We start from the raw sequence: 24,228 nt of genomic DNA, 5'->3' as shown, positions 1-24,228 counted from the left end.
AAACAACATACATACTTTAATTTTAATGGCCTGTAATACCACATTTTCCCATCATGATTACAGTATAGCATTATTAATTTACGTAGTACTGTTTTCTTATAGCACTGTTGTACCTACTGGATGGTACAATTATGTAGGCACTGCACTATGAGGTAGTTTTTAGTGGACATGGTATGGTTCTGTTATGGTGTTATTATTTAGGTATTGAATGATGTTGTTATTGGGGAAGTATTCTGTGAATTGCAGATTATCATTTTCATTTTACTAAAAAAAGTCAGTGAGGACCCCCATATTTCTAATGAGACTTCCTTTGCATTATCCTTTGACAGTGGGCTGATTACATAGTGTTTTTCTCCTGGGACCTAAAAGCATCCAACTGTAATTTATGGGATAATCTGGCAGCAAGTGCTTACTTTCCCTGCAGCGCCCCTTAGTGACAGAGCTAAATTTTAAAAATCTGACCAGTGTCAATTTATGGCCGGGATCACACATGCGAGAAACTCTGATGAGTCTCGCATGTTAATACCCGACACTGCTGCTGGCACTCGAATCGGAGCATGCAGCTCCATGTATTGCTATGCATGTGTGATTCCAGCCTAAGTGGTAATAACTCTGGAACGCTTTGATAAATTCCAGTGATTTTGAGACTGTTTTTACATGACACATTATACTTTATAATAATGGTAAATTTAGGTTGATATGTTTTGGGTTTATTTATAAAAAAAATATCATAAATTTGACAAAAATGTAAAAAATTAGCAATTTTCAAACTTTGAATGATTATCTTTTTAATTTGCCATACCATAGCAAAACATTAATAAATAATCAGAAAAAAGAAGAAAACGCCTGCTCACCCACCATGGCACAAAACAGCCCGGACTCCAAGAGGACCAACTGCAAACAACGAAGAAAAAATGTAATAAATACAGCTGATAAAAAAAAGGGTGGCATTTATTCCAAAATTGTAAAAATTACATGGCACCCAGATGAAACAGCAACGCGTTTTGAACACAACTGTGTTCTTTGTCAAAGCTGAACACTAAATAGCCATCCAACAATTTATACAGACATGGACATAAACCACACCCACAAGACGTGATATTAAAACTAGAAAATAAAAATTAAAAAAACGCAAGAAAATACTTGAAAAACAAGCCTATATACCACAAGAATTAGTAATGAAATAATAATTCTCTGCGGCAGTTTAATCCAAATGGGTTGCCTGTATTAAGATAAAACATCCAATAAGCTTCCCAGCCTCGGAGGTGCTACTTGGTGTCTCCTCCTCTTCGTGTCAAAATGACTTTTTCAATGGCATATACTTGGAACGATGAGGTATTTCTCCCATGTACTTGTACAAAATATCTGGAAGCCTGGGACATTGCACGAAATGAATCAGAATTACTATATATATCTGTCAAGTGTTCAGAGATACGCTTCTTAAGATTCCTGATAGTGCAACCTATACCTTATTACAAATGGAGCAGGAATTAATATAAACAACATTCTCACTATTAAGCCCCCATTACACATAGCGATATCGCTAGCAATTAGCGATTTTGTGACGTTCTAGCGATATTGCTAGCGATATCGCTATGTCTGATACTTACCTCCGACAGGCTCCCCCGCTGCTCATCGCTGATGGTGCAAGAAGGTCCTGGATCATTTCTTGTCGGGCGCTTCATGCTGGGTTTTCTGTGGCGCCAACGAGCGACGCGTGGACGCGGGCGGGAGGACATCAGGATCGCCGCGTCTGACAGGTAAGTAGCGACCCCCGACCCCCGACATGTCGCTGGTGAGATCTGCCTGTGTGGCAGCTCACTAGCGACCACTTAGCGATACACCAGCGATCCATATCGTTGTCGGGATCGCTGGTGCATCGCTAAGTGTAACGGTACCCTTACAGTTAAGATATTGCTTATTAGTGAACTGTTTAGACACATCAGAATTAGAAAAATTTTTTACCACTGACACAAATTTACACATCCTACAACGATTTACACCACATCTATAAAACCCCTTACAATTGAGCCAGGTGTGTCTGTCACTTCTGTTTGCAAAATGAGGGCTGGACAAAATATTACCCATAGTTTGAGCCCTTTTGGTTACCACTGCACAACCAGATTTTAAAATTGTCGACACCACATCATCTTCCTCTAATATGGGAAGATACTTGAAAAAAATCCTCTTATTGTCTGCAAATTGGGGGCTATATTGTAATGAGAGAACGTGTTTATTCTCCCAATTTCTCACCTATGGGGAGCATTAACCACTACAACAGAACGATTTTTTTTATTCCACAATTTTTTTTTGCTCTGTTGAGCATCCAAACAGGGCAGCCTCTGTTTTTTAATTTATATTCATAATTAAGAAATTCACGTTTTAAATTACGGTCATCATTGCAATTGCGTTTAATATGGGTAAACTCACCTACTGGTATTGACCTCACAGTGTGCTTAGGGTAACAACTGGATGCATGCAAAATGCTATATCCAGACAGTGGTTTGGAGTATGTGGAAGTGGTTATTTTATTGTCTATGAAATCACAGATTTATGAGTGACCGATGTAAATGATAAATCATAAGTTTTTATGTTGATGTACAGCAAGTTGTCAGGTATAGTGGACAGCCCACAGCTGCTGGATTGTCACCTGTATGGGGATGCCAGTCTGTTATATCTCAGGTCAGTTAAAAAACATATTGACGGTCATTAAGGGGTTAAAGGAGTTTCTTTGTTATCTCAAGTTGTCCTATCTATCAAGTAGTAAATCATTGCAATATAATGTTATTAGCCATGTTCGTTACTTCTAATAAAAAAATATTCCTTAGGCTAGTTTCACACTTGCTTTTTTTTGCAGCGCGTTTTTCCCGCAAAAAAACGCATTGAAAAAACGCATACATAAGCATACAACTGCTGCGTTTTTTTCAAGCATTTTTATGAGCATGCATGAAAAAAACGCAGCGTTTTTATGCGTTTGTATGCGTTTTTAGTGCGTTTGTACCGCGTTTGCGTTTTTTTCCAACATTTTTAGGTGGCCCCTCACACTACCCAAACCATGACTTTACTAACCCTAACCCTGACCCTAACCCTAACCCTAACCCTAACCCTAACCCTGACCCTAACCCTTAACCAAATCATACTTAACCCTAACCCAAACCCTAAACCCTAACTAACCCTAACCCTAACCCTGACCCTAACCCTAACCCTGACCCTGACCCTGACCCTAACCCTAACCCTGACCCTAACCCTAACCCTAACCCTGACCCTAACCCTTAACAAAACCATACTTAACCCTAACCCTGACCCTAACCCTAACCCTGACCCTAACCCTTAACCAAACCATACTTAACCCTAATCCTGACCCTAACCCTGACCCTAACCCTAACCCTAATCCTAACCCTTAACAAAACCATACTTAACCCTAATCCTGACCCTAACCCTGACCCTAATCCTTAACAAAACCATACTTAACCCTAACCCTGACCCTAACCCTAACCCTGACCCTAACCCTAACCCTGACCCTAACCCTTAACAAAACCATACTTAACCCTAATCCTGACCCTAACCCTGACCCTAACCCTTAACAAAACCATACTTAACCCTAACCCTGACCCTAACCCTAACCCTGACCCCAACCCTAACCCTAACCCTGACCCTAACCCTGACCCTAACCCTTAACAAAACCATACTTAACCCTAATCCTGACCCTAACCCTGACCCTAACCCTTAACCAAACCATACTTAACCCTAACCCTGACCCAAACCCCAACCCTAACCCTGACCCTGACCATAACCCTAACCCTAAACCCCCTTAACTAACCCTAACTCTAACCCAAACCCCTAAATTCCATGGTTAAAAAAAAAAAACGCATATGCAAAAAAACGCATACATGAGCATGCCAGTGCGCACATATGCGCATCCATAGGCTATAATGGCCATTTTTAGCGCAAAACGTGCGCATATGTGCGCATGCGCTTTTTTGCAGGGCCAAAAAATGTAACATGCTGCGTCTGGAAAATACCAACGCACACCCCAAAAAAACGCAGCGCATGAAAATCGCATACATGCGCTTACCAGCGCGCAGGTATGCGCACCCATGTTAAATATAGGGGAAAAAACGCATGCGCAGGTATGCGTTTTTTTCCAGCGCTAAAAAACGCAAATGTGAAACCAGCCTTACTGATCCTTCTTGTTTTTTTGCTTTGGTCTCTTGTGATTACTTACAACCTGTAAGATATTTAGGCTTGATGGTCTGGCATATGTAATCAGCCTTTCACACACACTGAAATATCTAATGAGCCCAATGCTGCTGGTGAGCGTGTCTCGCTAGTTGTCTCTGAGCCAATCAGAAAACAGAGCTTCACATAAATGCTCACAGACAGTGCCGAAGAATGGGTCTCTTTGGAAACTATACAGTGCAGAAGGCAAGAGCATCTTACAGACGCCATGATGAACTTGCACAACAAAGTGCAGGACTTTAAAACCAAAGCGATGATGCAAGGACTGCATAAAGATGAAAATTCCCCCTCACTGGATACTACAACACATTAGATTGACATACAAAGTAACATCTGATCCCACAGGGGGAGAGTGGATAAAACAGTAACCACAGTGCCCTTTATGGTTTTATTCTTTGGATCAATGTATTTACATCGATACCAGATTTATTTAATTTTTTTAAGGTATTACTATCTCACACTAAAAAAACACTTCTTTTTTTAAATAAAAAATTTTTTATCATCATATTTTGAAAGCAATAGCTTTTCCATTTCTTTGCCAACAGAGTGATGTGAAGGCATGATTTTTGTGGGGAGTTGAAGTTTTTTTTAGTATCATTTTAGGGTGCATAATCCGATTTTGGAAGGTATGATGAATGAAAAACGGCAATTCAGGAATTGTGTTTTCTTCTCTTTTTTTTCTTTACTGCTCACCATGTGGTAAAAGTGAAAAGACGGCTTTATTCTTTAGATCAGTACGATTACAGTAATATCACATTTATTTAGATTTTTCTTCTTTTCAACAATAACAATTTTATAGAAAAATATATATATAGATATGCTTTTTTATTTTTCCATTGATGTCACTGAATGTAGGCTTTTCCTGAAGGACAAGAGGACGTTTTCAGGGTACCATTCCTATTCACATTAGATTGCATTTTATTCTTGTTCTGCGGTACGATGGAAAAACATAGTTTTTGCCCCCCCTTGTAAAAAATTAAAAAATTGTTATAGTGTTTACTGTAGGGGTTGAATAGAGTGTCAGTTTTATAGAGTAGGTTCTTCCCAATGCACTGATACCAAATATGTGCAGACAGTGTGTTAGACACTTCCTATGGCTGGGTCTAACAGGCCATCCCACCTGGCAACCAGGAGGTCATTGTTTGACCTCCAGTTGCCATGACAAAAAACGACTTTCTGTAATTGCGTTGTGGGGGTGCCAATGGGGGTGTAATACAGGGCTTCCACCCTCTCACAACCTTTTAAATGTTTTGCTCAATCTGGGTAGTTAATCAGCTAGGGGCAGTGCTGGCTGGAAGGAGCTTGACTGTATTTTAAACTAAGCTCAAAGCAAGAGGATTGTGTAGGGAGGTGCACATGTTTCAGCACCTCTTCCTGATAACATGCTGTGATTGTTAGGTCAGATTGATTAACCAATCCAATTGATTGGAGAACGGTGGAACACTGTAATTGGTCCCCACATCACGAGCCGGGCAACTGTCTGTGACTGATGCTGTCAAGGACTTGTTTCTGTGTGACAGTTTAAGTTCATGATGGGTCTAGTGCATCATAATATAAGGGCAGACACCTTCTAATGATGTACTTAACCCATCATTGGTTGTTAAGATGTTAAACAAGCACTTGCTTAACACCAGTTCATTGGTAGTTTACAGCTGATATTTAAGTGATAAACATGATCCAATAGCTGATATGTGGATGACCCAATTTGTTTTTTAAACTCTGAGCATTCTTTTTAATTTACACAAAAGTTGTAGAACAATTTGGTCATTTCGAGTTTTATTGTTTGCGCCTTTGATTTATCATTGATTACTTGGATTAGGTTTATTTTAAACCTACGAAAATATAATTTTGAAGTCTCTTATTACATGCATTTTGTCACACGTATTTTCCCTCTCTCTCTCTATTCCTTACAAAAATGAATTATGTAATCTTACACCTTCTGCATCAGCTAAACATTCAAGGACTGCATGTCCTCAGGCATTCTGCCAAAGAATTGTGACTGATGTAGTGACAGAGCTTAAATAGGGAGAAAAATCACATATAAAAATTGCTACTCTATATAGATGTTTGCTTGATGTTCACGGCGTAAAGGTTTTCCAAGGGTTTCTAACTCATACTATAATACAATAGCACATAAGAATAAATTTATATGTAGGTTGGTACAAAATACAATAATTTAATCTATCCTTCAATGATTTCCAAGTGCCTAAAATCTTCCAGGTTATATTTGGATAATTTCTGCTTGTAATAATTGCATTATGTTAACGTTTAGGAACTTATGCAATTCACCAAGATACTTTAATATGTTACAAGAAACACAAACACATAGTACAAAAGCCATCCATTCATTTATAGGGCCTGAATGACATTTTTAAACCAGTCTTGATGTGTGTACTGGACCACACTTTTCATTAGAGTAAATATGACAGTGATCTTTTCCGAAAGCTTCAGAAGTCAGTATTCACAATGCCCTGTAACCCACATGATCATTATTTATTTAAATAATTAATGTATATAACCATCTTAAGGCTGGACCTCCATGAAAATATTTCATACATGATGATCCCACAATAATGTCTGCACTAAATTGCAATGTAATATCAACAATGTTGCTTTTTTTGTGATTAATGCAAATGACAAGCAGTTCTATTTTATTGGAGTTTTATGGTAACTTAGATTTCATAATTTGTTAAAAGATTTAGTTAGCAAGGCCGAAAAAAGACATTTGTCCATCCAGTTCAGACTATATTCCGTCAAAATAAATCCCCTGATCTATGTCCTTCTAAAGAACCTAATAACTGTAAGACATCCAGGCATCTCTTGAACCCTTCGACTGAGTTCACCGACACCACCTCCTCAGGCAAGGAATTCCAGATTCTCACTGCCCTAACAGTAATGAATCCTCTTCTATGTTGGTGGAAAAACTTTCTCCTCCAGACGCAGAGAATGCCCCCTTGTGACTGTCACATTCCTTGGTATAAACAGTTCCTCGGAGAGATATTTGTATATTCCCCTTATATGTTAATACATGGTTATTAGATTGCCCCTCAGTCATCTTTTTGCTAGACTAAATAATCCTAATTTTGCTAATCCTCCATCCTCTTTATTAATTTTGTTGCGGTCATTTGTACTCGCTCTAGTTCCATTATATCCTTCCTGAGCACCGGTGCATAAAATTGTACACAGTACTCCATGTGCGGTCCAACCAGGGATTTGTACAGAGGCAGTATAATGCTCTCATCATGTGTATCCAGACCTCTTTTAATGCACCCCATGATCCTACTTGCCTTGTCAGGCGCTGCCTGGCACTGGCTGCTCCAGGTAAGTTTATCATTAACTAGGATCCCCAAGTCCTTCTCCATGACAGATTTACCCAGTGGTTTGCCATTCAGTGTGTAATGGTGGCATTGATTCCTTCTTCCCATGTGTATAGCTTTACATTTATCATTGTTAAACTGCATCTGCCACCTTTCAGCCCAAGTTTCCAACTTATCCAGATCCATCTGTAGTAGAATACTACCTTCTCTTGTATTGACTGCTTTACATAATTTTGTATCATCTGCAAATATCAATATTTTACTGTGTAAACCTTCTACCAGATCGTTAATAAATATGTTGAAGAGAATAGGTCCCAACACCGACCACTGCGGTACCCCACTATTCACAGTGACTCAGTTAGTGAATATACCATTTATAACCACTCTCTGCTTTCTATCACTAAGCCACTTACTTACCCATTTACACACATTTTCCCCCAGACCCAGCATTCTCATTGAGTGTGCCAACCTCTTGTGTGGCACGGTATCAAACGATTTGGAAAAATCAAAATAAACCACGCCCAATGACTCACCTTGGTCCAGTCTATTGCTTACCTCTTCATAAAAACTGATTAGATTGGTTTGACAGGAGCGATTCCTCATAAACCCATGCTGATATGGAGTTAAACAGTTATTCTCATTGAGATAATCTAGAATAACATCCCTCAGAAACCCTTCAAATATTTTACAAACCATAGAGGTTAGACTTACTGGCCTATGATTTCCAGGTTCACTTTTAGAGCCCTTTTTGAATATTGGTACCACATTGGCTATGCGCCAGTCCTGTGGAACAGACCCCGTCGCTATAGAGTCCCTAAATATAACAAATAATGGCTTGTCTACTGTATTACATTACTCATTTCTCTTAGTACTCGTGGGTAGAGTTGAGCATTCCGATACCGCAAGTATCGGGTATCGGCCGATACTTGCTGTATCGGAATTCCGATACCGACATCCGATATTTTTTCAATATCGGGCATCGGAATCGGAAGTTCAAAGTTGATTGACAGCCGAAATGACGTGTGCGCATCATGATGCGCCGTCATTTCGGGCCTTCCGGGGGTCTCTGCCGGCCTGCCGGGGGGCTGTGCCGGCCTGCCGGGGGGCTGTGTGGACTGCCCGGGGTCTGTACCGGCCTGCCGGGGGGCTGTGCCGGCCTGCCGGGGGGCTGTGCACCCTGTGGGGGTCTGTACCGGCCTGCCGGGGGGCTGTGCCGGCCTGCCGGGGGGGTGTGCTGATGTCCGGGGGTCTGTGCAGGCATCGTCTGATGGGACTACAAGTCCCATCTGGCGATGCCTGCTACCATGACAGTGATTGACACATTAGCCAATGATGGGACAGTAGTAGTCCCATCATCCGGCTAATGTGTTAAATGTTAAAAAAAAAAAAATACTACATACATACTACATACATACTACATGCATGCTACATACATACTACATGCTACATACATACCACATATATACTACATGCATGCTACATACATACTACATGCATGCTACATACATACTACATGCTACATACATACTACATGCTACATACATACTACATACATACTACATGCATGCTACATACATACTACATGCTACATACATACTACATATATACTACATGCATGCTACATACATACTACATGCTACATACATACTACATACATACTACATGCATGCTACATACATACTACATGCTACATACATACTACATGCTACATACATACTACATACATACTACATGCATGCTACATACATACTACATGCTACATACATACTACATGCTACATACATAATACATATATACTACATGCATGCTACATACATACTACATGCTACATACATACTACATACATACTACATACATACTACATGCATGCTACATACATACTACATGCTACATACATACCACATATATACTACATACATACTACATGCATGCTACATACATACTACATGCTACATACATACTACATATATACTACATGCATGCTACATACATACTACATGCTACATACATACCACATATATACTACATACATACTACATGCATGCTACATACATACTACATGCTACATACATACTACATACATACTACATATATACTACATACATACTACATATATACTACATACATACTACATGCTACATACATACTACATACATACTACATGCATGCTACATACATACTACATGCTACATACATACTACATATATACTACATGCATGCTACATACATACTACATACATATTACATACATACTACATGCATGCTACATACATACTACATGCTACATACATACCACATATATACTACATACATACTACATGCATGCTACATACATACTACATGCTACATACATACTACATATATACTACATGCATGCTACATACATACTACATGCTACATACATACCACATATATACTACATACATACTACATGCATGCTACATACTACATGCTACATACATACTACATACATACTACATACATACTACATGCTACATACATACTACATGCATGCTACATATATACTACATGCTACATACATACTACATACATGCTACATACATACTACATACATACTACATGCATGCTACATACAGTACATTCATACAATACATACATAGACATACAGTACATATAACATAGAGTAACATACTTACCAATACTTGTCACATTGTTCCCCGAAGCCATTGTCTTCTACGGAATAAATATTAACATAACAAACCACAAAAATACTCACCCATGATCCGAAGCAGTCCACGAGTGTGTCCCACGATGATCTTGGGTAGAGAACTGCAGCATCAGTTGATGCTGCCGCTCTCTACGGGCTGCAGGAATCCAATGACGGAACTGATGCTGCAGTTCTCTACCCAAGATCGTCGTGGGACACACTAGTGGACTGCTTCGGATCATGGGTGAGTATTTTTGTGGTTTGTTATGTTAATATTTATTCCGTAGAAGACAATGGCTTCGGGGAACAATGTGACAAGTATTGGTAAGTATGTTACTCTATGTTATATGTACTGTATGTCTATGTATGTATTGTATGAATGTATTGTATGTAGCATGCATGTAGTATGTATGTAGTATGTATGTAGCATGTATGTAGTATGTATGTAGCATATAGTATGTATGTAGCATGCATGTAGTATGTATGTAGTATGTACAGTGGGGAAAAAAAGTATTTAGTCAGTCAGCAATAGTGCAAGTTCCACCACTTAAAAAGATGAGAGGCGTCTGTAATTTACATCATAGGTAGACCTCAACTATGGGAGACAAACTGAGAAAAAAAAATCCAGAAAATCACATTGTCTGTTTTTTTTTCATTTTATTTGCATATTATGGTGGAAAATAAGTATTTGGTCAGAAACAAGCAATCAAGATTTCTGGCTCTCACAGACCTGTTACTTCTTCTTTAAGAGTCTCCTCTTTCCTCCACTCATTACCTATAGTAATGGCACCTGTTTAAACTTATTATCAGTATAAAAAGACACCTGTGCACACCCTCAAACAGTCTGACTCCAAACTCCACTATGGTGAAGACCAAAGAGCTGTCAAAGGACACCAGAAACAAAATTGTAGCCCTGCACCAGGCTTAGAAGACTGAATCTGCAATAGCCAACCAGCTTGGAGTGAAGAAATCAACTGTGGGAGCAATAATTAGAAAATGGAAGACGTACAAGACCACTGATAATCTCCCTCGATCTGGTGCTCCATGCAAAATCCCACCCCGTGGGGTCAGAATGATCACAAGAACGGTGAGCAAAAATCCCAGAACCACGCGGGGGGACCTAGTGAATGAACTGCAGAGAGCTGGGACCAATGTAACAAGGCCTACCATAAGTAACACACTACGCCACCATGGACTCAGATCCTGCAGTGCCAGACGTGTCCCACTGCTTAAGCCTGTACATGTCCGGGCCCGTCTGAAGTTTGCTAGAGAGCATTTGGATGATCCAGAGGAGTTTTGGGAGAATGTCCTATGGTCTGATGAAACCAAACTGGAACTGTTTGGTAGAAACACAACTTGTCGTGTTTGGAGGAAAAAGAATACTGAGTTGCATCCATCAAACACCATACCTACTGTAAAGCATGGTGGTGGAAACATCATGCTTTGGGGCTGTTTCTCTGCAAAGGGGCCAGGACGACTGATCCGGGTACATGAAAGAATGAATGGGGCCATGTATCGTGAGATTTTGAGTGCAAACCTCCTTCCATCAGCAAGGGCATTGAAGATGAAACGTGGCTGGGTCTTTCAACATGACAATGATCCAAAGCACACCGCCAGGGCAACGAAGGAGTGGCTTCGTAAGAAGCATTTCAAGGTCCTGGAGTGGCCTAGCCAGTCTCCAGATCTCAACCCTATAGAAAACCTTTGGAGGGAGTTGAAAGTCCGTGTTGCCAAGCGAAAAGCCAAAAACATCAGTGCTCTAGAGGAGATCTGCATGGAGGAATGGGCCAACATACCAACAACAGTGTGTGGCAACCTTGTGAAGACTTACAGAAAACGTTTGACCTCTGTCATTGCCAACAAAGGATATATCACAAAGTATTGAGATGAAATTTTGTTTCTGACCAAATACTTATTTTCCACCATAATATGCAAATAAAATGAAAAAAAAACAGACAATGTGATTTTCTGGATTTTTTTTTCCTCAGTTTGTCTCCCATAGTTGAGGTCTACCTATGATGTAAATTACAGACGCCTCTCATCTTTTTAAGTGGTGGAACTTGCACTATTGCTGACTGACTAAATACTTTTTTTCCCCACTGTATGTAGCATGTAGTATGTATGTAGCATGCATGTAGTATACATGTAGTATGTATGTAGCATGCATTTAGCATGCATGTAGTATATATGTAGTATGTATGTAGCATGTATGTATGTAGCATGCATGTAGTATGTATGTAGTATGTATGTAGCATGTAGTATGTATGTAGCATGCATGCAGTATGTATGTAGCATGCATGTAGTATATATGTAGTATGAATGTAGTATGTATGTAGCATGTAGTATGTATGTAGCATGCATGCAGTATGTATGTAGCATGCATGTAGTATATATGTAGTATGTATGTAGTATGTATGTAGCATGTAGTATGTATGTAGCATGCATGTAGTATGTATGTAGCATGCATGCAGTATGTATGTAGCATGCATGTAGTATATATGTAGTATGTATGTAGTATGTATGTAGCATGTAGTATGTATGTATCATGCATGTAGTATGTATGTAGTATGCATGTAGCATGTATGTAGTATGTATGTAGCATGCACGTAGCATGTATGTAGTATGTATGTAGCATGCATGTAGTATATATGTAGCATGCATGTAGTATATATGTAGTATGTATGTAGTATGTATGTAGCATGCATGTAGTATATATGTACTATGTATGTAGCATGTAGTATGTATGTAGCATGCATGTAGTATGTATGTATGTAGTATTTTTTTTTTTTTTTTTTTTTTTTTTTACATTTAACACATTAGCCGGATGATGGGACTACTACTGTCCCATCATTGGCTAATGTGTCAATCACTGTCATGGTAGCAGGCATCGCCAGATGGGACTTGTAGTCCCATCGGACGATGCCTGCACAGACCCCCAGACATCAGCACAGCCCCCCGGCAGGCCGGCACAGCCCCCCGGCAGGCCGGTACAGACCCCCACAGGGTGCACAGACCACCGGCAGGCCGGCACAGCCCCCCGGCAGGCCGGTACAGACCCCTGGCAGTCCGCACAGCCCACCGGCAGGCCGGCACAGCCCCCCAGCAGGCCGGCAGAGACCCCCGGAAGGCCCGTACAGACCCCCGAGAGGCTGTACAAGGGCAGGAAAGGGTTTTTCCAATTCCGATACCGGAAGTCTCATAGACTTGAATGGGACTTCTGGTATCGGCATCGGCGATACCGATACTTTTTTTAAAGATCGGCCGATCCATTCCGATCCAATATTTTGAAGTATCGGACGGTATCGCTCAACTCTACTCGTGGGTGTATGCCATCCGGATCCGGAGATTTATCAATTTTAATCTTATTTAGTTGGTTTCTCACCTCTTCTTGGGTTAGATTGGTGACCCTTAATATAGGGTTTTCTTTGTCTCTCGGCATTTCACCTAGCATTTTATTTTTCACCGTGAATGCCATGGAGAAAAAGGTGTTTAATATATTAGCCTTTTCCTCGTCATCTACAACCATTCTTTCCTCACAATTTTTTAAGGGGCCTTCACTTTCACTTTTGATTCTTTTACTATTGATATAGTTAAAGAACAGTTTGGGCTTAGTTTTACTCTCCTTAGCAATGTGCTTCTCTGTTTCCTTTTTGGCAGCTTTAATTAGTTTTTTTAGATAAAGTATTTTTCTCCCTATAGTTTTTTAGAGCTTCCACGGTGCCATCCTGCTCTAGCGTTTAAATGGTTTCTTTTTACTGTTAATTGCCCCTCTTACTTCTTTGTTTAGCCACATTGGGTTTTTCCTATTTCTTGTCCTCTTATTCCCACAAGGTATAAACCTCTTAAAGTGCCTATTTAAGATGTTCTTAAATATTTCCAATTTTATGTGTATTCTTGTTTCTGATGACATTGTCCCAGTCAACCAGATTAAGGGCTTCACTAAGCTGTTCAAACTTTGGCTTCCAATAGTTCAGTGTTTTTGTGACTCCCTGACATGGCCCCCTAGCGAAAGACAAGTGAAACTGTACAATATTGTGGTCGCTATTTCCTAGATGCCCGACGACCTGCAGATTTGTTATTCTGTCAGGTCTATTAGATAGTATTCGATCTAAAAGTGCTGCTTCTTTGGTTGGATTCTGCACCAATTGTGAAAGATAATTTTTCTTGGTTATTATCAGAAACCTGTTGCCTTTATGGATTTTGCAGTTCTCCCTTTCCCAGTTAATATCCGGTTAGTTAAAGTCCCCCATAACAAGGACCGCATTATGGGTTGCAGTTTCATCTATCTGCCTTAGTAGTAGATTTTCCATGATTTCTGATATATTTGGGGGTTTGTAACAGATCCCAATAAGAATCTTGTTACTATTTTTCCCCCCATGTATTTAGACCCATATGGACTCGACATCCTCATTCCCTTCGCTAATATCCTCCCTTAAAGTGGACTTTAGAAATGGAATTTACTTTTCATTATTGGAATTTACTTACATACATAATACATATATAATTGGAATTTACTTACATAGATTTACTTACTTACATTAGTGGAATTTACTTCTTCATTATTAGGATAACCCTTGTTATTAACATGTTCACTTTCCTAAATCCAAAAAATACAAGAACAAATGATTTATTAGAGTAATATCCTTGGTGTATAAATATATCAAATTTTTCCATTGTAGAAAACTACATAAAACATGAAGTTTCGGTGCAACCAGCGTGAGTTATGATTAGAATGCCCTACTTTATCATCTCCATGTGATGTAATACTTATTATATCAATATGTTTTATTTTCCTAACAAAGCACCATGAAACAATAAGGCAAAAAAAGCTTTGAAATACTTTACATAATTATGAAATATTTTCAAAATAGTTTTGAGAAATATCTTAAAAACAACATTATACTAGTAGATTCATAACTGTATTTCCCTTTTCATTGAAAATGGAAATTAGGATTATTTTGAGAAAAATATTAGTCATTTGGTAAAGTATCTGAACATTCCCCCTGATCTTGGCAGAATATGTTATGGATATTTAATTAGTTCAGGGTGTTTTAGTTATTAAGATAGTTATTAAGATAGGATGGATTTATTTCAGTGTAAGATTGGAGAAGAGTAGGAAGATATATGGACTTTGTACTGCCGTATTTTGGTGCGAAGACTACATTTATTAAAAAGAGATTACACCAGTTAATCACCATTTATTAGATATCTAAAAACAATATTTAATGACTAGTTTACTTGAAGCCTATTTATAATCACCATTGTATACAGCTGGACTGCTGTGCCTCTCAAGCTTTTTATTCATGCTTTACTTGTTAGCTAATATGTACTCTAAATGGTAATTATCTATCTCTGCTGTGTTAATCTACGGTCACTGTGGTAAGTAATCTATACAGAGCACTCCTATTCTTCTGCGTCTTAAAAAATAATAATATAGTGCTTTATCCCCAGTGCATACTTGTGAACTGTTAATCCTCTTTACGGCAGTCACTTCTCGTTAGGCTATGCTTACAAATCCATATTTTTGGTCCAAATGGGAAAAATAAATAACTCTTGGACCAACGTTATTTAATAGGGCTGTTCATTCAAATGAATGTATTTTTACACAAGCCACATGTTGGTGTTAAAAAGAATCATAGCAAACACTAGTCTTTCGATATTTCAGATGATTTTTAAACAATTGAAGTCTAAGCATGACCCCCAAATAATTAGATATCATACGGATCTTGTATGTTTTATATACTGCTGATGTATAAAAACACATACAATACAGATTGCATATGTATGACAAAGTTGTATGAAATTCGGAAAGTTTTTCAATACAATTGTGTCAACTCAGCCTCACCGTCCGTATGCTTCTTGCCTTTTTAATGGCCAAAATAGCAAAAAAAAAAAAAAAAACATATTTCAGCAATTATATGTGTATTTGTGTTGATATATATATACAGTATATATACAGCTCTGGCAAAAATTAAGAGACCACTTTCAAATGTTCAGTTTGTCTGATTTTTCTCTTTATAGGTATATTTTTGCGTAAAATGTAAATTGTTCTTTTAGTCTATAAACTTCTGACAACATGTCGCCAAATTACCAAGCAATAAATTTAGTTGTTTTTTTTTTGACAAAGAAAAATGGTCAAAATTAAAAAAACAGCAACCTAGTGCTTTCAGACCTCAAATAATGCAAAGAAAGCAAGTTCATAATCATTTAGAAGCAACAATACTAATGTTTTAACTCATGAAGAGGTCGGAAATCAATATTTTGTGGAATAACCATGATTTTTAAAAACAGCTTTCATGTGTCTTGGCTGCTTTCCACCAGTCTTTCACACTGCTCCTGGTGCAAAGATTTAAGCAGTTCTTCTTTGTTTGATGGCTTGTGACTATCCATCATCCTCTTGATTACATTCCAGAGGTTTACAAAGGGGGTTTAGGTCTTGAGAATGGGCTGCCCATGACAGGGTTTTTTTGATGTGGTGGTCTCTTAATTTTTGCCAGAGCTGTATATACAGTATATATACTGTATATATATTATACACTAGTTGAAGAGCCCAGCGCTGCCTGGGCATAGTAACTAACTATGTTTAGTTATAACAAATTATAATGATTATAGCTATATATATAAAGCTGGGTGTATAGCCCCGCCCACTCTGCATAGCCACATTCATTATAATATCCCACATCATCCCATCAGCCACAGCTACCAGACTACTACCCCTAATATCCCACATCATCCCGTCAAAGCCACTGGACTACTACATCTAATATCCCACATCATCTCGTCAGCCAGAGCCACCGGACAACTACCACTAATATCCCACATCATTCCATCACAACCGCCGGACTACTACCCCTAATATTCCACATCATCCCGTCATCCATAGCCACCAGAATACTACCCCTAATATAAGATCAAAATCCACTAATACATATCCATAAACTGTACAGTCAATAAACCAATCTACTGGACATAATGTAACTATTGACACTCCAATATAGCATACATCCTACAAAGAACACAGAGATATGATCCGAACTGTATATATAAAAATATAAATTTTATTGGTATAATACAAATGAAGCACATATAATACAGACAAAAGACAAAGCACTAACAAAGCTCATGAATGGTGGTCACAGCATCACAGTTAGTAACAGAATGGATATAAAGAGCACTACACTATATAGAGTTATCCATAATAGCCAGTCACAAAAAATCCTAAAAAGTGTATAGTGCATAATAAATATCCATAGCGGGCAGCCCTAACTACGTTTCTCAGAGTAACAGAGTGACATAAAGAAAAATATGTGTCATAAAGATGTCAGAAGTAAGTAGTCACTATGGCAGGGATGCATATCTTACATATATGTATCTGCAAGTGAGCGTGTCCAAAAAGAAGCAGCCCCGATGCGCGTTTCGTGTGGGCTTCCTCGGGGGGGTTGTGACTACCCCTAATATCCCACATCATCCTGTCAGCCTGGGGGCTTTTTATATAGCGCTAACACATTCTGCAGCGCTTTACAGTTTGCACATATTATCATCACTGTTCCCAATGGGGCTCACAATCTAAATTCCCTATCAGTATGTCTTTGGAATGTGGGACGAAACTGGATTACCCGGAGGAAACCCACGCAAACAAGGGGAGAACATATAAACTCCTTGCAGATGTTGTCCTTGGTGGGATTTGAACCCAGGACTCCAGTGCTGCAAGGCTGCAGTGCTATCCGCTGAGCCACCGTGCTGCCCTACTGGGAATCCCTTTAAGAGAGGTCTGGCGTCAGATCCAGAGCGCTGAGTGCATTTGCCCTGACTTTCATACCAATGATCCCTTTAATAGAAGCCTGGGGTGAGAATCAGAGCACTGAGGGATTTACCCTAACGTCCATACCAGAGATCCCTTTAAGAGGGGCCTGGGGTCAGAATCAGAGTGCAGAGTGGATTTGCACTCACTTCCATACCGGGGATCCCTTTAAGAGGGGCCTGTGGGCAGAACCAGAGCACTGAGTGGATTTGCCCTGTCTTCCATACCAATGATCCACCAATGATCCCTTCAATATAATCCTGGGGTCAGAAACAGAGCACTGAGGAATTTGCCCTAACTTCCATGCAGGAGATCCCTTTAAGAGAGCCTGGGGTCAGTAAAAGAGCATTTGAAGGCAATTGCCCTGACTTCCATACCAGGGACCCCTTTAAGAGAGCCTGTGGTCAGAACCAGAACGCTGAGTGGAATCGCCTTAACTTCCATGCCGGAGATCCCTTTAAGAGAGGCCTGGGGTCAGAACCAAAGCACTGGATGGATTTGCCCTAACTTCCATACCAATGATCCCTTTAATAGAAGCCTAGGGTCAGAATCAGAGTGCTGAGGGATTTGCCCTAACTTCCATACCAGAGATCCCTTTAAGAGAGCCTGGGGTCAGTACCAGAGCATTTGAAGGCAATTGCCCTGACTTCCATACGGGGGATCCCTTTAAGAGAGCCTGTGGTCAGAACCAGAATGCTGAGTGGAATTGCCCTAACTTCCATACCGGAGATCCCTTTTAGAGAGGCCTGGAGTCAGTACCAAAGCGCAGAGTGGATTTGCCCTCACTTCCGTACTGGGGATCCCTTTAAGAGGGGCCTGGGGTCAGAACCAGAGTGCTTATTGGAATTGCCATAACTTCCATACCAATAACCCCTTTAAGAGACCCTGGGGTCAGGACCACAGCGCTGAGTGGAATGGTACTAACTTTCATACCGGGGATCCCTTTAAGAGAGGCCTGGAGTCCAAACCAAAGTGCTGGATAGATTTGCCCTGAATTCCATACCAATGATCCCTTTAACACCTTCACGACCAGAGCTTTTTTCGTTTTCGTTTTTCATTCCCCTTCTTTCCAGAGCCATAACTTTTTTATTTTTCCGTCAATATTGACATGTAAGGGTTTATTTTTTGTGGGATGAGTTGTACTTTTGAACAACATCATCGGTTTTAGCATGACGTGTAATCAAAATGGGAAAAAATTCCAAGTGCGGTGAAATTGCAAAAAAAAAGTGCAATCCCACACTTGTTTTTTGTTTGGCTTTTTTGCTAGGTTTACTAAATGCTAAAACTGACCTGCCATTATGATTCTTCAGGTCATTACGAGTTCATAGACACCAAATATGTCTATGTTCTCTTTTATCTAAGTGGTGAAAAAAAATTCCAAAATTTGCTAGAAAAAAAGCGCAATTTTCCGAGACCCGTAGTGTCTCCATTTTTCGTGATCTGGGTCGAGTGAGGGCTTATTTTTTGCGGGCTGAGTTGACATTTTTAATGATACCACTTTGGTGCAAATACATTCTTTTGATCGCCCATTATTGCATTTTAATGCAATGTCACAGCGACCAAAAAAGTTATTTTGGCGTTTTGAATTTTTTTCTCGCTACGCAGTTTAGTAATCGAGTTAATCTTTTTTTATTGATAGATTGGGCGATTCTGAATGTGGTGATACCAAATATGTGTATGTGTAATTTTTTTTTTATTGTTTTATTTTGATTGGGGCGAAAGGGGGGTGATTTGATCTTTTAGCTTTTTTTTATTTTTAAAAAAAAATTTTAAACACTTTTTTAGCTTTGGCATGCTGCAATAGCCTCCATAGGAGGCTAGAAACATGCCACACTTGATCGGCTCTGCTACATATGGGCGATGAGCAGATCGCGCATATGTAGCCGATTTACTGTATTGCTATGAGCGCCGATCACCGGGAGGCGCTCATAGCAATGTGCCTGCAACAACCATAGAGGTCTCTAAAAGTTTAATGAAATCATAAACCTGCTGAGAGGAGAGTATAAGGAGCGGAATATATGAGGCTCACAATATAAATGCCTTACTAAATATGGTGCTGGAATATATATATAACAGTGATGCGTGCAAGCGCAGGATGGAGTGAAGAGAGTGATGGATGGTGAGCTTTACACAGGAAGCTCATGTTATGTATGCCTCATCCAATATGGCGTTGAGGTGTCCAAAAAGTGAAGTGCGCATGTGCACTACAACATGGAAGTGCCACACAAGGAATACGATTGGCCGAATGGTTTTGCTGACGCAATGAGGTGCAGACGCATGCGCAGTAGAATGTATTACACGATGATAATGGTGAATTTGGCATCCTCCATATGTATCAATGTAACCCTAATAAAGTGAGTTTTACATATATGTATTTTTACACCACTGCACTAACTTTGCAATGATGATTCAATTATTTAATGTACACTGTATAAGCGGCACTTTATGCACAAGGCACTTTTATAAATGGAAATATCATGAAATCAAAGCACATTGAATGAAATCAAGGAAAGTTTTAATATAATATGTTATTTGCACTTTATGGAATAATTTGGAACAAATGTTGTATTTCTAAATATATTCACTGTTGTTATGGATTCACTGCTTGAGAAAGGCTCAGTATGAGATGAAACGTTGCTTGCCTTGTGGGTCTGAGTTAAAGCCACATTTTTTTTCACCTTGATATGGAGTGCTGCCTTCCTTTTTTCTAATATTTAGATAGGACCTCAGACATTTGTTGAAAGAACCTCTTATGGAGCTGGAGGCACTAAACCATAAAGACAAGCATCCATGCTGTAGGGATTCGCTCTGGTAGGTAATGGCAGGGCTGCAGCAACGAGGCAACACACAGGTTTGAAGTCCATTTTCAGTGGTTTAATGTCACGTTGCAAACAGCAGATTAACAGAAAGTAAGGAAAAACATAAATATACTCCAGCTTGGAGAACCACTGGTCCCAGACTCACCCCTTGCACGGGACGGGCTTAACTAAGCGGCTGCCAGGTCCGCGGCATCCGCCAGGTGCCATTCCCAGGGTTGTTGAGAGTCTTGCAGCACGGGGATCCTGTATACAAGTTCAGGCTAAGTCCAGCCAAGTTCCTGTAACTTCCAGCCACACTCACCATGTGCCAAATGCCAACCTCCATTACATAACCCATAACCCCTTCTACAAGTGAGGAAAAACATCACATGGGCTGATCATGTGACCATGACATCATCGCAGGTCCTGTCTTTAGGGAAAAACCCGGCCAAACATTAACCTGCTGGGAGAACTGTATTTCCCATCCAGTAAAACACCCTTTACTGTACCACATACCTCGCTCCTATGTTCAACCCTAAGGGGGTGGACACATGACATACAGTGAACTCTGGACAGGGCATCTGCATTCCCCTGTAATCTGCCTGCCCGATATTCTACTGAAAATTAAAAATTTTGCAGGGACAGGAACCACCTGGTGACTCAGGCATTTCTCTCCTTAGCTTGACTCTTCCACGTAAGAGGGGAATGATCTGTCACCAACCAAAATGTTCTCCCCAGCAAATAGTAGCACAATGACTCCAGTGCCCACTTGATGGCCAGGCACTCTTTCTCCACAATACTGTACCTGGTTTCAGCTGGGGTAAGTTTCCGGTTTAGGAAACTAATGGGATGCTCTTCCCCATTAAACTCACTGCCCCGAGACCTATCTCAGAGGCATCCGTCTGCACAACGAACTCTTTTTTGAAATTTGGAGTGATCAGGACTGGTGTACCACACAGTACCCCTTTTAACTTTGTAAAGATCTCTTCTAACTGATCATTCCAGTGGACCATCACAGATTTCCTCCCTTTTAAGCAGTCTGCTAAAGGCATGGACAGGGTTGCAAAGTTGGGAATGAACCACCTGTAATATCCCAACAAACCTAAAAAGGCTTTTACCTGTTTTGTTGTGAGGGGACGGAGCCAGCCAGTTCTGAATTGCCTCCACTTTATTTACTTGAGGCTTGAGAACTCCTCTTCCAATGACGTACCCCAAGTACCGAGCTTCCTCCAATCCTATGGAACACTTCTTTGGGTTGGCAGTTAGCCCTGCCTGTACTTTTTGCTAAGTGACTTTCCCAGTCAGTGCTGTACACAATAATATCGTCTAGATAGGCTGAGGCATAGCGGCGATGGGGATGGAGAACAATATCCATTAATCGCTGGAACGTTGCTGGTGCGCCATGCAACCCAAAGGGTAACACCTTATACTGGAACAGCTCCTCGGGTGTTACAAAAGCCGTTTTCTCCTTTGCCGCCTCTGTTAGGGGTACCTGCCAATAACCTTTTGTGAGGTCCAGAGTTGTAAAAAACCGTGCCTGCCCAAATCGCTCGTCAACCCGAGGCATAGGGTATGCGTCAAACTTTGAAATGTCATTAAGTTTTTTAAAATCATTACAGAATCTTAGAGACCCATCAGGCTTGGGTATTTGGACTATTGGGCTGGCCCACTCACTTTGGGACTCTTCTATGACCCCTAACTGTAGCATAGCTTTTACCTCTTCTGAGATGGCTTGTTGCCAGGCCTCAGGCACCCGATATGGCTTTAGTCAGACTTTGGCCTGTGGCTCTGTGACAATGTCATGTTGCATTTTGGAGGTGCGTCCGGGGAGCTCCGAAAAAACATCTGTATTTCAGCTAAAGAACTCCCAGACTTCCTGAACCTGTCTAGGAGACAAAGTGTCTGCAATTTTGACTGCGGGTTGTGCTTCTCCTGCCTCACCCTGAGGTGATGGAGCCTTCTTCATCTGAAACGCAGGCAGTGGACTATCCCCACCAAGGTTTTCTCTATCTTTCCATGGTTTAAGCAAATTAACATGGTAAACCTGTTCTGGCTTTCTCCATCCTGGCTGGTGTACCTTGTAGTCTACTGGCCCCACCTTTTCCATGATCTCATAGGGTACCTGCCACCTTGCAAGAAATTTGCTATCTACGGTAGGCACAAGTACCAACACCCGATCCCAGGGCTAAAGGTTCTTACCCAAGCCCCCGGTTATAGACCCGACTCTGTGACTGTTGTGCTGCCTCCATATGTTCCCGAACTAAGGGTAGGACTCTCTCCATTCTTTCTTGCATTTTTGCAACATGTTCTATCACACTTTTGTGGGGGGTAGGTTGGTTCTCCCAGGCCTCTTTGGCTATGTCGAGTAAGCCCTGTGGATGTCTGCCGTACAATAGTTCAAAGGGCGAGAACCCCATAGATGCCTGAGGCACCTCCCGCACTGCAAACAACAAATATGGCAATAAGAGATCCCATTCCTTCCCATCTTTGGAAACTGCCTTTTTAACATGTTCTTCAGCATCTTATTGAATCTTTCTACCAGACCATCTGTTTGGGGATGATAGACCGATGTGCGCAACTGTTTAACATTCCTTCATAATTTTTGACATAAAGAGGGTTTTCTGGTCTGTTAAAATTTCTTGAGGAATTCCCACCCGCGAAAACATACCCATGAGTTCATTTGCTATAAGCTTAGCTGATGTGTGGCGCAGAGGAATGGCATCAGGATATCGGGTAGCATAATTTAGAACTACCAAGATGTGTTGGTGTCCCCTTGCCGGCTTATTGAGAGGCCCAACCAGATCCATTGCCACTCTCTCGAAGGGTACCTCTATGATTGGTAAAGGCACCAAGGGACTCCGAAAGTGAGGCTGGGGACTGGTTACCTGGCACACTGGACAGGAATTACAGTACCGTTTAACTTCTTCATGGACCCCTAGCCAGTAGAACCGCTGCAGAATTCGGTCTAGGGTTTTCTTTTGGCCCAAATGCCCCCCAAGTACATGCGCATGCGCTAAGTCCATTACCAGCCTGTGATATGCCTGAGGTACCAGTAACTGTTCTACCATTTCCCCACGTATTTTCTCCACTCAGTGCAACAACTCTTGGTTTAGCTCAAAGCATGAAAACACTGTAGCTGCCCCAGGTTGTTGGGGTTCCCCCATTAACAAACAGTACATTTTCTCTGGCCTGGGCCAAAGTAGGGTCTTGGAGTTGCGCCGTACCAAAATTGTCACCTGCTACATTCAAGTCTGACAACTCGGGTCCCGGTGGCAAGTCTTCCACCTCTCCAGCCAGTACTTCTATGGGAGAATTCTTCCCCTCCTCCACCAAAGGGAAGGTTACCCCTACCGCCAGCACTTCTTCCTCCGGACCACCAGGATCATGCCTTACTTCTGGAGAATG

General features: G+C 40.6%; 1 long non-coding RNA gene across 1 annotated transcript in view; it reads right to left on the bottom strand.

The window, feature by feature from the left end:
• Positions 1-546: 546 nt before the first annotated feature.
• LOC141078266 (uncharacterized) overlaps positions 547-24,228 on the bottom strand; it is a 73,556-nt gene continuing 49,874 nt past the window's right edge. The window contains exons 3-4 of the long non-coding RNA XR_012227748.1: positions 14,762-14,821; positions 547-894 (exon numbers count right to left, since the gene is read on the bottom strand). This is a non-coding gene — a long non-coding RNA (uncharacterized lncRNA). The remainder of the gene's footprint in view (positions 895-14,761; positions 14,822-24,228) is intronic.

This window comes from Dendrobates tinctorius, unplaced genomic scaffold, assembly GCF_039654945.1.
Source record: "Dendrobates tinctorius isolate UK_male_01 unplaced genomic scaffold, ASM3965494v1 ptg000016l, whole genome shotgun sequence".
Classification (NCBI taxonomy): Eukaryota; Metazoa; Chordata; class Amphibia; order Anura; family Dendrobatidae; genus Dendrobates; species Dendrobates tinctorius.
Note: the sequence above shows the minus strand (reverse complement) of the source record. Positions and strands in the feature narration are given on the sequence as shown.